The sequence below is a fragment of the Lipotes vexillifer genome, unplaced genomic scaffold (assembly GCF_000442215.2).
Source record: "Lipotes vexillifer unplaced genomic scaffold, Lipotes_vexillifer_v1.1 scaffold587, whole genome shotgun sequence".
Lineage (NCBI taxonomy): Eukaryota > Metazoa > Chordata > Mammalia > Artiodactyla > Lipotidae > Lipotes > Lipotes vexillifer.
This window is the reverse complement of record NW_006790779.1, coordinates 174576-189116: the sequence shown is the minus strand read 5'-3', so window position 1 is coordinate 189116 and position 14541 is coordinate 174576.

Here is a 14541-nt window from a genome sequence, read left to right as displayed (position 1 = left end):
GCATGAGGCATCCTGGTATTGGTGCCAACAGGCTGGTGGATGTGGCTGGGTCTGGTGGTAATAAATAAGAGGGAGGATTCCAAAATGGATTCCAGCACCATTGTCCTCCCCAAAATGGCTGCTGCCAGCATCTGTATCCCCAAGGTGAGCTCTAGTTGCCTTCTGCCTCTCCAAGATCAGTAGGTAGGTCTGATCCAGGGTCCTTTCAAATTACTGCTTCTGCCCTGGGTCTTGGAGCATGTGAGATTTTGTGTGTGCCCTTTAAGAGTGAAGTCTCTATTTCCCACAACCCACTGGCTCTCCCCAAAATAAGCCCCTGTGGCTTCCAAGCCAAATGTTCTGGGGGCATGTCTTCCCAGCGTGGGTCCCCTGGGCTGGGAAACCTGATGTTGGGCTTGGACCACTCACTCCTTAAGGAGAACCTCTGCAATTGTAATTATCCTCCCATTTGTGGGTTGCCAACCTGGGGTTATGGGTCTTGACCACACCCCATTTCTGCTTCTCCTACCCATTTCATTGTGGTTCCTTCTTTATATCTTTAGTTGTAGGAGACTTTTGCTGCTAGACTTCAGGTCTTTCTCATCAATAGTTGCTCTGTGAAGAGTTTAATTTTGGCGTGCCTGTGGGAGGAGGTGAGCTCAGGGTTTTCCTACTCTGCCATCTTGGCCACAACCTATGAAATTTACTATAAAAACTGATTCTACGTATAAGTGATACCAAACAGTATTTGCCTTTCTCTGCCTGGCCTATTTCATTTAGCCTGATGTCCGCCAGGTGCATCCATGTTGTGACAAATGGCAGAATTTTCTTCTTTTGTATGGCTGAATAATATTCCATTGTATCATTATGTACCACATTTTCTTTATCCACTCGTCTATTGAAGGACATTTTAGGTTGTTTCTGTATCTTGGCTCTTGTGAATAATGCTACAGTGAACATGGGAGTGCAGATACCTCTCTGAGGTACTGATTTCCTTTCCTTTGTATATATACTCGGGAGTGAGATTGCTAAGTCATATAGCAGTTCTAGTTGTAATTTTTTGAAGACCCTCTGTACTGTTTATCATAATCACTGTGCCTGTTTACATTCCCACAACAGGGTATAATGGTTCTCCTTTCTCTCCATTTTTGCCAACATTGGTTATTTCTTATCTTTTGGGTAATAACGATTCTAACAGGTGTGAGATAGTATTTCATTGTGGTTTTGATCTGCATTTCCCAGATGATTAGTGATGTGAGCACATTTTCATGTACCTTTTAGCCATTTGTATGTCTTCTTTGAAAAAAATATCTATTTGGGTCCTTCACCCATTTAAAAATTGGATTATTTGCTATTTTGCTATTGAGTTATGTGATTTCTTTATGTATTTTGGATATTAGCCTTTTATCAGATATAAGGTTTGCAAATATTTTCTTCCATTTGACAGGTTGTCTTTTCAGTTTATAGATTGTTTCCTTTTCTGTGCAGAAGTTTTTTAGTTTGATGTACTCCCACTTGTTTATTTTAGCTTTTGTTGATGTGGCTTTGGCGTCTTATCCAAGAAACCATTGTCAAGACCAATGTCAAGGAGCTTTTTCCCTATGTTTTCTTCTAGGAGTTTTATGGTCTCATGTTTTAGACTGCTAAATTTTGGGATAATTCGTTACACAGAAATAGATAACTAAAATAGTGGATTGAAATAGCGTGTCCCAGACTTACAAAGGGTGAAACTCATTTTAAAGTGAAATTTATTAACTATTATAACATTAAAAAGCACCTTAATCTGTTAATTAAAAAAATACTTGATCCCCAAAGCTACAATTGCTTTAAAATGAATATGTGTTTTATTAAACAAGCAGTATCTACATATATCTGAAAAATATCTGTGTATGAGACATGTGAAAGTGTTCAGATTTTAAAACTTCATACCCTTTCCTCAGAACCCCAAAGATCTATGGCCCATTAGTCTTAGAGGTCAAACTAATTCTGCTTGTCTTAATAGATGTAAAAAAATTTGGATATGATTTGGGAGCTAGTGGAACCAGCCCTTTGAAGCCCATTGATGATTTATCATTGAAAGATTTTTCTCCATAGGCCTAAGTTCATACATTGACTGAAAAACGATTGGTATCTAGGCAATGGGTAAAAAATATATGTACATATATATTTATATATCACATATACTTATATTTCATGATGTTCAGAAATGAGCACTGTGATTATTTTCATCTTTATATATTTCCAGGAATTATTTTCTGAATACTCTAGTTTACCACTGAACATACTATAGGTACTAATAAATTCTCATAATATCATTTGACCTTTGACAGTTGTTTTGATCAAATGTTGCTTTAAAATGTCTCATACTGGAGAATGGGAAGCCTTATCTAGAAAAGTAAGTTAAGGAAAATATTAGGTTTTTTCCTTAAAGGTAGAGTGTCTGATTTTAAGCTAGTTCAGTGTTGTAGTTGCATCTAGTATCAATGTAATTTCTTTCACATTACTCGGTATTATGTGCCTGGTATATTTTCACAGCAGTTTGGAAAGCAATTGAGTAGACTATGTAAGTGTTCTTTCTACTGAGCATTACCTGGTATGAATGGATTATATAATAAGACCATTTACTTTTGTGGAATTCAGTGTGTGATACATAGATATACTGAATTTACTCCTGGCCTCCCATAACCCAAAGGAAGTAAACTTAAAACTAGAAGAAAAAGCAATATCTGAGACTAAATTTACTGATGTTGAATCCTTACCTACAAGATGAATGTAGCTAAACATATGAACCTATCTGAAAATAAAAGGAAGATAGCTCATAAAGTAGTGTTGGGACATTTCACTGTCCATTGGAAAGAAAAAGTTGGTTTCTTCCTCGTACCATTAACAATAGTAAGCTCCAGAAGGATTAAATGTTTAAATGTGAAAAATAACATCATATAATTATTAGAGGAGAAATTAGGAAATCATTTTCAGTTTTTGGAGGGGGTGAAGGATTTTCTCAGTTTGGCCCCAAGGTTTTACCATATTAAAGAAAAATTGTATCACTTTGACCGTGTAGTAGTAACCGTAGTAATAATAATAGTAGTAGTAGTAGTAGTAAAATCATTGATGTGACACTAAAACAAATTTTGAAAACCCATAACAAACAAAGATGTCACAGGGTTAAGAACATATTCTTATTATATAAAGATATTTTAGAAATTAATAAAACAGGTAAACACTTAAATAGAAAAATGGGCAAAAGATTTAAATAGGCAATTTTCAAAAGAAGAAATTCATATAGAGGCCAATAAACAAGAGAAGATACTTAATTTCACAGTAATTAGAGGAGTACAAATTAAAATGGCAATATTGTGGTATTTTGTTCAGGTACCATACTGTCAAAGATGAAAAAGATTGATCATAGCCAGAGTGGATGAAGGTGCCAGGAAACAGGCAATCTCCTGCCCTGTGGAGGCAGTCTAAGTTGACTAACCTTTCTGGAAGGCAAACTTGCATTAAAATTTATTTACCATTTTTCACTGAAGAATTCACTTCTAGGTAATTAGTCTAAAGAGGTAATCATATAAGTATCCCAAGGGTGTTTTATTTCAGTGTTGTATAGAATAGCAAGTTTGGCATGAACCCAAGGGTCCATCCATACAATAGAAAAGTAGGTGTTTATTTTAAAGAAATAAACCAGGCTATATTTATAGGCATTGACATGGGAGTAATACCACAATCTACTTCATACTTTAAAATTTTTATTTATTTTTAACATCTTTATTGGAGTATAATTGCTTTACAATGGTGTGTTAGTTTCTGCTTTATAACAGAGTGAATCAGCTATATGTATACATATATCCCCATATCCCCCCCCTCTTGTGTCTCTCTCCCGCCCTCCCTATCACACCCCTCTAGGTGGTCAAAAAGCACCGAGCTGATCTCCCTGTGCTATGTGGCTGCTACCCACTAGCTATCTATTTTATATTTGGTAGTGTTTGTATGTGCATGCCACTCTCTCACTTTGTCCCAGCTTACCCTTCCCCCTCCCTGTGTCCTCAAGTTCATGCTCTACATCTGCATCTTTATTCCTGTCCTGCCCCTAGGTTCTTCAGAACCGTTCTTCTTTTACATTCCATATGTATGTGTTAGCATATGGTATTTGTTTTTCTCTTTCTGACTTACTTCACTCTGTATGACAGTCTCTAGGTCTATCCACCTCACTACAAATAACTCAATTTCGTTTCTTTTTAAGGCTGAGTTAATATTCCATTGTATATATGTGCCACATCTTCTGTATCCATTCATCTGTCGATGGACACTTAGGTTGCTTCCATGTCCTGGCTATTGTAAATAGAGCTGCGATGAACATTTGTACATTTTCAAAAGGCTACAGAATAGTGTGTATGGAATGAGCACATTTAGTTTACATGCATATAAAAGTTAGGAAGACTAACAGATAGCAGAGAAGTTTCTCTTGGCAGTGGATGGGGCTTTGCTTTCATTTCTTTTCTTTTTTTGTGTTGTTTAATTTTTTGTTTACAGTGAACTCATATTACTTTGAACTATGAAAAGACACGGAAGGTTTGCATTTTGAGTAAAACTGAAAATTAAGAGTAACTTTGCCATAAAGTACCCACATTTAATATAGTTATCTTGGATCCCTTGGGCCTTGTTTTAATCACTGTAAATAACTAAGGTAGACAGGAAATCCCTGGCCTGAAGAGTCTTCACAGAAAGAAAAATGGGGAAGGACCAAAAATTGTCTGAGTTTAACCCCTTTTGAAGGACACTCAGCTTTGTCCATATCAGATTGGAGTGTTGTACACACACCTTGACAGTGACACTTTTTGGGTGGGGGTGTAGCTGAATTCTTTCTTCCCTACTCCTTCCCACTTCCCTGTTTTTCCACTTCTTTTTTTTGTGCACTGTTAAACAGTAGCATTATAACAAGAACAGATACTTGAGACCTTCTTCTCAAGGACCTCTGGACAACACCTTGTTTTGCATATTCAGAGAATCAAAATGAATAAATGACCCATTCCAAGTTCAGTTTAAGGCAACTATAATGACTGCAAGCCTCACCTAAAATATTGGTGAGCTGAGGCCTTCAGCAGTTTAGCCTTTGCCGCAGGGAACATCTGTGAGTAGCTGCCATTAGAGAAAGGAGGTCACCAAAAGCTTGGCCTTGCCAAGTCCCTCTGTCTCCCTTCACTTCTCCTCTCAGTAAATAATCAGAATGCTGCTTTTTGCTTGGAGGTGTAAGGTCTATGCAGTGGTTCTAAATTAGGGATGCATATCAGAACTTTGGGAAGATTTTTAGAAATAAAGATGCCTGGGAAGTACCTCTAAGAGATTTGGCTGGATTGCTGGAATCTATTTCACTTTAAACATTCCTTAGGTGATTCTCATGGTCAGGCAGCACTGGGAAACATTGAAAACCATAGCTTATTGCATACATCTGCAAAGCTTTGAAGACCTGGAGGCTCATTATGTCGTTAGAGATGTCTCAGGACTCACTTCTTTATAAATCATATAAAAATTGGCTTTTGGTATTCTCTCCAGTTAGCAGTGAGCTCTCCCTTCTCTGAGTGCTTATAATACTTCTCGTACGCACTACATTACTCAAATGGTACCCTAATCCAACATTATGTCACTAATTCATGTAATTAACATACTTATTTAGCACCTACTACATTTCAGGCTCTATTACAGGGATCATTTCATATTTACTGTTCCTGATTATGTGTTACATCTATCCCTGTAGGTACTGTGTTCATCTCAAACCATTGTAATAAGGAATTTACATGTCTGTCTGCCCATCCCACTATGGCTGAGTTCAGAGATTGTGTCTTATTTTTAATTGTGTTTCTAGTGTTTAGTGCCTCCCCTGGCACTTAGTGAATGCTCAATGAATATTAGCTTATGTTATTATCCTTGAGGGAGCTGGGAGAACTGATGGTGTGTTCTAGGACTAACAGGTCAGTGATAACTACTCAGCATGGCTAGTACATAGCTGGCATGGGAAGAGGTGGTGGGAGTAGAGGTTGAAGAGGCATCGAAGATGAGACCATGAAGAGTCTTATATGCTATGTTAAGAAGTTTTGATTTTATATACAATCGTCAGTACTATGATCTGAATGTTTGTCCCTCCAAAATTCATATGTTGAAAACCTAATACCCAAGGTGGTGGTATTAGGACATGGAGACTATGGGAGGTGAGATTAGTTTCTTTATAAAAGAGATCCCATAGAGATCCCTTGCCCCTTTCCACCACTTGAGGACACAGTGAGAAGTCAGCAGTCTGCAAACTGGAACGGGGCCTTCACCAGAACCCAACATGCTGGCACTCTGATTTCAGACTCCCAGCTTCCAGGACTGTGAGAAATGAATTTATATTGTTTGAAAGCCACTCAGTCTCTGGTATTCTGTTACAGCAGGTTAAACAGACTAAGATAGCAAGTCACTCAAAGTTTTATGCGCAGAAGAGGCATGATGAGAGTGCAGCTGGGGGGAGGTTAATTTGTGGAGAACCAGGAGTAGGCCGTGGTTGGTCAATTAGGGTTTATTGCAATAATCTAGATGAGGTATGATACAGGCCTAAACACAGGCCATAGTGGAGGGATAAAGGAAGAGAGGATAAAATAATTCATGAGACATTTTCAGTGGTTTGCTGGAGCTGGTTTGTACTAGTTTGTGGTAGCTGATTCTGTACCTCTTTCCCCAACTCCGTGATCCGTGACTTCACATTAGTAGCTTAAAATTGGCCATGGTGGGAGTATTTACACTATGGAAATTGGCAAACACTACAAATCACGGCTTTTGCTTTTTTTCCTGGGAAGCCATTTTACCAAGACATCACTGCATTTACCTTGGTTTAAAGGTCATTTCACCTAGAAAGCCTTACCTTATTGCAGTGCGTGGATAAGGTGCATCCTCTGTGTGCTCTCATAGCATCCTACTCCATGTACATTAGAATACTCAACAGTCTGTAGTTTAATAACCTGTTTACTTATGTGCATATCATGCTGGGGTGTAAGCTTTGTGATGGCAGCAACATGTCTGCCATGTTCATAACTGTACCCCCATGCTTGTCATATAAATAACTGTTCAAAGATAATACTGTGTGAATGAATAATGTTTTTTCCCAGTAGTTAGTGTGGCAGATATGTTTCTACAGCAATTCCAGAACTGATGTATTTTCACAGTTCATACTTTTATTTTTTTAGGATAAGTTGAATGAGTCAGAATCACAATGTAATTATCAAAAAAGCCATATATGTCTTCAGCTCTTGAAAGAGAGTAGAAAGAATATATCATTTCTCTGATCATAACATAAAAGAAATATTTTAAGAGAGAAATTATTTTTCATTTTGTTTTAATTTTTTCTTCCTTGCAGATATGAAGACTACAATTTTCTTTGCATTTTTAAGTGTAGCATGGGAAGAAAGAGACTTTTGAAGATCTAAGCCAGCATTTTATAATAGCTAGGAAAGTACTCTTTCAGTGTTGAGATTTGGAGAAGAAACAAAAGGTATTGGGAAAAAACTGAGACTTGCTTTTGCTTTTTCATGTTGTTAACATTACACCTGTCAAAATAGGTAACTTTCTGTCAAAATAGATATGTATACTTACATGCACATATAAAACATATATAAAGCACAGTTATTAATTTAATATTTGTGAAACATTTATAACATAGCTGTGTTCATTATCTACTGTTGCATCACACGTGGCCCTAAGACTTAGTGGCTTAAAACAGTGCGCATTACTGGACTCAGTTTCTGTGGGTCAGAAATCTGGCAACAGCTTAGTTGTGTGGTTCTGACTTAGGGTCCCTCTTGAGCGTGAAGTCAAGGTGTTGATCTGGGCTACGGTCATCTGAAGCCTTGAAAGGAGTTGGATGGAGGATGAACTTCCAAGGTAGCTCACTTGCATGCGTGGCAGGTTAGTACTGGTTTTGTCAGGAGACTTCTCCTTTGGGCTGCCTGAGTGTCCTCATGACATGGCAGCTGACTTCCTCCAGAAAGACTGATGTGAAAGAATGAGCAAAGGGGAAGCCACAGTGCCTTTTATTGACCTAGTCTACAACTTTTGTTGCCATATTCTGTTCTTTGGAAGCAAGTCACTAAACACAGCCTGCACTCGAGAGAGAGGGGATGGTCAGGCTCTACTCTTTGAATGGAAGAGTATGAAAGAATTTGTGGATGTATTTTAAAACCACCATGATGGCAAAATGGTTGTTTTGTAGTTCTGAGTGACAAAAGTCAAATTCACAATTACTTGTGTAATATCAAAATTGGGTTAGAAAAATAGCATAAAAAGTTAAAGAGATGATCATTATTAATAGACCAATAATCACGTAAGAGGTGTTTGAAAAGAGAATAAAAAACTTATGACTAAGAAGCCAAAATAATTGAATCACAGGACTTTTTTTTGTTGTTGTTAGTTATTCCTTCCTAAAATTTTATTTAAAAAATTCAAATACAGAAAATTTGAACAGAAAGATGGAAAAAATCTTATAGTAAACACCTATCTACCACCTTCTGGACTGAATAATTCGCATTTGCTTTCTCTGTTTCATCACCCATCTTCCCATCCCTCTATCCATCCATCAGCCCATTTCACTTTTTTTTTTTTTTAACATCTTTATTGGGGTATAATTGCTTTACAATGGTGTGTTAGTTTCTGCTTTATAACAGAGTGAGTCAGTTATACATATACATATGTTCCCATATCTCTTCCCTCTTTGTCTCCCTCCCTCCCACCCTCCCTATCCCACCCCTCCAGACAGCCACAAAGAACCGAGCCGGTTTCCCTGTGCCATGCGGCTGCTTCCCACTGGCTATCTACCTTACGTTTGTTAGTATATATATGTCCATGTCTCTCTCTCGCCCTAACACACCTCACCCTTCCCCCTCCCCATATCCTCAAGTCTGTTCTCCAGTAGGTCTCTGTCTTTATTCCTGTTTTACCCCTAGGTTCTTCATAACATTTTTTTTTTCTTAAATTCCATATATATGTGTTAGCATACGGTATTTGTCCTTCTCTTTCTGACTTACTTCACTCTGAATCACAGGACTTTAAAGCGTTCTTACAAAGGAGTAAGAAAAATTTTTAAATGACTTGGGATAGCAGTCAGGGCATGGGGAATGGACAGAATCCAGAGGTGGAGGCAAGATGTGAAGGCAGCTGATCAGACTATGGTAAGGAGATCCTGGAACAAAGGCACATTTTGCCCCGGCCAAAAATCTATATGTGCTTTCTTAAGGGCATAGGCTTGTTTCAGAGCAAGCCAAATTAGGAGAAAACAAGGTGAGTTAATTAGCATATGGAGGAAGAACTGTGAGTGAGGCTGGAGGTGAGGCCCAATTCTGGTGTTAATGGTTTATCGTTAAACAAGCTATCTCCCCTAGGTGTTTTACCTTCCATCCCCATCCTATCTTTATTCCATGTGTATGTATTACAAAATGTTTTCATGCTTTCTTCTGCCATATTGAGTATTGATTTTCTGTTAATCAAGTCTCCAGCTTTCCAAAGCTGGACATTCCAGGTGAGGGGATGCAAATATTGCAGGTGAAGGGGAAAAGATAATTGCCCCATGAGGACTCAAATGAAATTAGAGACCGTATTCCTGAGGTATAAATTGGGAACTGATGGCAAACAATGGAATAAAATGACTTAGAGAAATTAGAAATCAGTGCTCTCAAGAGTCAAAGCACAGGTCCCAAAGATAGACAATGACACTTAATGTTCTTTCTGGCAAATTGCTTTGCAGCTTTGAACATTTAGTGTGAGTCTGCTTTTTTGGAATCATGGCACAGAGCATAGCATATTCTTAACATATGCAGACTCATCTAAGTGGCCTCTTAGGAAAAGAAGGAGTCTCTAGAAAGACAAGTTGAGTGGTGTCTTTCCCAATAAGCTCTTGTATGTATTGAAAAGTAGCTTTGCAGTGTAGAAACTGGCTATACCTCAGTGGAATGGATGCACATTGCTTTGTTTCTCAGAAGAGTTGGTAGTCTTAAAATATTTCCTTCTCAGATGCTGCAATGGTGTATTCCAGTTCACTTCATAACCTTCTGATTAAGCCAGGATGTTTCCCAGGATTGTCTTCCCTCTATAACCATGGTTCTAACTCTCTCCTCTGCCTTTGGACCTTGCCCCAACCCACCCTGTCCTTCAGTTCTCTCAAAATCTGGCCAAAAACTTAACCCTTCACAGAGTCTTCTAAGATGAACTCCCTCTCTCTTCCATGACTACCAACTTAGAGTCTTAAGTCTCAAGTCTTTAGTTGATGGTGTATTATTAATAACTGGGTGTTTTAAATCATTTCCAAGCTGTGCCCTTTCTATTGTCCAATGTAGTAATATAGTAGTAGTTGAGACCATGGGCCCAGATCCTAAATTGCAGCTCCACCACTCATTCGTTACCTGTGTGACTTTGGGCAAGTTACTTAACTTCTCAGCACCTCCGTTTTCTCATGTGTAAAATGAGAATAATATTAGTGCCTCTTTTACAGGGTTGTTGTGAGTATTGGAAGATAATACGTATCAAATGCTCAGGAAGCCCTCAGTAAATATTAGTTATTAATAGTAAGAGAAGCTGCATCAGCAGGGCTAGTATGTGTAGTGGAAAAAGCGTGATATTGTTGAAACCCAAATCTGCAATTTAGTAGCATACTGACCTTGGGCATGTTATGTAAGCTCTCTGAGCCTTAATTTCCTTGCAGTAAATGTGGAAAATAATAAACACACCTGCTCGTGGAATGAACGCAGGGCTGGTACTTAGAGGTGCAAATGGCTGTGTACTTCCTCAGCAATAGCAACAACAACAACAACACAACAATTGCTCATTTTAATGAAGCCAAAATCTTATTTCCTCATCACCTCCCCACTCCTGCTGATCAGGTAATTTAGTGGCGCTTTAATGAGGAAAAAATTAATCAACCTGTATATTCAGCGTCCCAGAGAATGAACACACAGCTGCTTGAATTTTTCACTCTGCATCTGGCTGGATTCACATTGCTGGCATTATTGTGTAGGTTTGTTTACCTCTTCCTAGGGAACATTCACATTTCCAGGTAATATTCTTGTGTCCACAGAATTTCCTGCCCTGAATGAAAGAATAGGGATTTGTGAAATGGAGGCAGGAAAGTAGGTAGTCAAAATTGACCTGAGCCAAATGGTCAACCCTTTCCTTGGGCCTATAGGATTAACCTAAATAGCTGATTCTGGAACCTGATTTTAGTGTTGCCATTGTTTCCACATCCTCAGTGGATATGGTCATTGTCTCTAGATGCATCCCCTATAGCTCTCATGACAGTGACAATGAGAGCAAATACTGCATTTGCTTTTTCCTTTGTCCTTATTATACCCCATGAAGAAAGGTAAGGAGCTTGGGGCTTCATCTTAGCACATAATGTAGACCCTAGTTTTGTGACGAGTCCTTTAGAGTCTGTGATGCATGGGCTGGCAGCATCGGCATCAACTGGGAGTTTTTAGATATGCAGATTCTTGCGCTGCACCCAGACCTACTGAAGAGTCTTTGGGGGTGAGGGACACCCATCTGTGTTTTGCATCTCTCCAGGTGATTCTTGTGCCAGAGTTTGAGAAAGACGATAATCCAGAATCTTGCCAAATTTGGGTGACCTGTAACAAAATGCTTTAAAGAAAGAGTCAAACTCTAGCCATGAAAACCTAAAGAACGTTGGCCTAGTTTAAATCCGAATCACTGATTCTTCACTTTAGATTTTATGACAGTCCTGGAGCTTTCAGTGTCCTTGAAGGTTGTCATGGAATTCTAAAAAAATTAAGCCTCAAAACAAAATTAATTTTAATATAATAAAAGAATCCACTCTGGGCAGATTATGGAGCCATTGGAAAAGAAACAAACAAAAGGATGGCATACCTTTGTAGGTTTTAGAATCACTGTCCTCAGTATTGGCCAGGAATATTTTATGATTCTATCACTAATTATACATGTAAACATGACTTGTGCTGTTGTTTTCACTTTAAACCCATGCTCAACTGTAATCTGTAGAATTATAGTTCTTAATATAAAAACATTTCCTCACAAACCAGACGTGATAAATAAGTCTGAATGGGACCACATAAATACACAGCATGCTGGACTTCCACGGTGCAGATCCCTCTTAAATTAGCTTTCACTCCTTTGGAGCAATACATAATATCAGGGCCACCTGCTGTAATGCAGCCAAAACAAAAACAACCCATCAGCTGCCAGGCACACCTCTGTTGCAGAGGTGAATGATTCAGGTAGACTTCAGCATTTAATGAAGCCCGTTGTTTCCTATAAATTAACTGAGTGCTATTAAATTTTGCTGATAGAAAATAACTGTTCTGGCCATGAGCCCCTCCATTTATCAAGCTTGAAAAACAAACAAGGATCTGGAGTGGCACAGACAAGAGAACATAGAGAAAATCCCCCTAAAGGAAGTAATTCTTTTTATGGCCTTGTAACACGTTGGCCTCCGTATAGGGAGATACTGTTGGTGATCCTGTCACTGCCCTAGGATAGGTCATGTGAGTAGTTTTTCCAGTGCTAGGGCATAGAGTTACAGGCATAAATTATGGCTTGGACATTCACTACCAGCTGGCTTAACTCCTTTCAGAGGAAAGTATTTTGGAAGCAAGGCCTGATGTGCATTGTGGGCCCTGGAGAAATGTCCATCCAGAGCAGAAACCACAAGAGGGGCTGGCTTCCCCCTTCTTGCCAGTGAGATATTCCTATGACTGGTGTTATAGCTTCTTGCTCCTTGGTAACTTCATCTGTTGATGAGGTGGGACACCTGTAGGTCCTCCAGTTATTGCTTGAAAAATAAGTACAAGGATTAAAATATCTAAAGTGAGGCCATGCCTGATGAGAGAGCAGAAGAGCAGTAAGGTGATACACCCTCTATTGATATGGGTGTTCTTGTCCTCCTTGCTGCTGAGAGGTGAAGCCTTCGGAGCAGGAAGTGGTGAGGATGGCAGGGAAGTGGAGAATAGATGATGGCCAAAGATGAAAGTGGCGGGCTCCCAGACAAGCAGAGCACTTTGGGAATTACTCTTCAATGGTGCCTGCCTCCACCCTTTGCTATGGTACAGAACTCTCCTACGTTCTTGAGTCCTTTGACAGCCCTTCTGCTGGGCAGCTCCTTTCTGTGTGCTCATGGCCCCCAAATCACTGGTGTGTAGAATTGCTTGGTGTGTTGTATGTGTCAGTCATAGTCCTGTAGTAGCCACGGCCCCTGCTGACGCTGTCTAGCCTGTGACCCACTATTGACTAAAATCATCCAGCTTTAAAAAGTGGCTCATTTTGTTAAGCAGGAAAGGAATATTTCTGAACTCAGCCCTGTACATGCCACGCCCTCACCCATTTCTTATCTTTCAAAACACAAAACACCCAATCTGAGCTCTCCTGATGCTTAGGTATGAGGAAAGCAACGAGGAAGGGCGAGAGTGGCTGGTGGCTTCTCCTCGTAGGAGGAGAGAGGGCTCCTCTGCGGGCTTCCTTCTTCAGCCTAGTGAGCACAAGTGTATTTCCGCATAGCTTTTGCTCACCTGTGAGAGTTTTGAGGAAACTGATCCTACCCTTGGCACTAGGGGTGAGATCTGTCACCTAGGCCTGAGCTCCTCAGAGTAATCCCATTCCTTGGTCATAGATATTGGTTCACAGGTGGAATTGTGACACAGTAATAGGTATTCCTGGGTAAGCAGCTTCCAGGCCCTTTAGAGCTAGGTTGACTGTCTCCATATCTTGAAGGGGATGTAGCTCTGGGCGTCACTAGAGTTACCTTGAGACCAGAAAGGGGAAACAGCCTGAATATAAAACTGACACATGGAGGAAAGAACCTAGGACTTCAGTTTCGCTGTCGAACTGCTGAGCCAAACCTGCCCTGAAACCTGCAGGCCCTAACACTGAACTTTCAAATTACACAAGCCTTTTATTGTTTAACCTATTTTGAGTTGGCTTTTTGGTTGCTTGCAACCTAATTCATCCTAATAATACAATGGGTGGAAGTGGGATTTGAGGCATATGGTGAAATTAAGACAAATTTCCACTATGCTTCCAAATTAACAGAGGAGACGTCTTGGGAGTGGAAGATTTCAAGGAGGGGAAGGGGCTAGTAGAAGACATTGCAGACATGAGTGAGGCTCTTGGATGCTATTATTGATGTGCATATCCTCTTTTTCTGTCTAGGTATAGGTTCCCCTGTAGGCTGAATTTCTCCCATAGCTACCTATTATTGAGCAGATACTCAATGACTATCACATACAATTACATGAAACCAAAGCTATGCTACTGAGAAAGCATGTACACCTCCTCCATTCACTTCTTGGTTTATTTAGTAGTGTCACAAAAAGGTCATATTTCCACAGTCCATCAGATTCTGAGTCATTTGGGCTTTTTACTGAAGGGTAGATCTTTGGGATTATGGGTGATGACCCTTTGCAGAACACTGGAAACAGATAGTGCCACAGAGCAGAGGAAGGGCAGGCAGCACAAATTAAGCCTTCATTCTTGCTGTAGTTGCCTCCAAAATGTTTTGTCACTCCCTTGCCCTCTTTATTT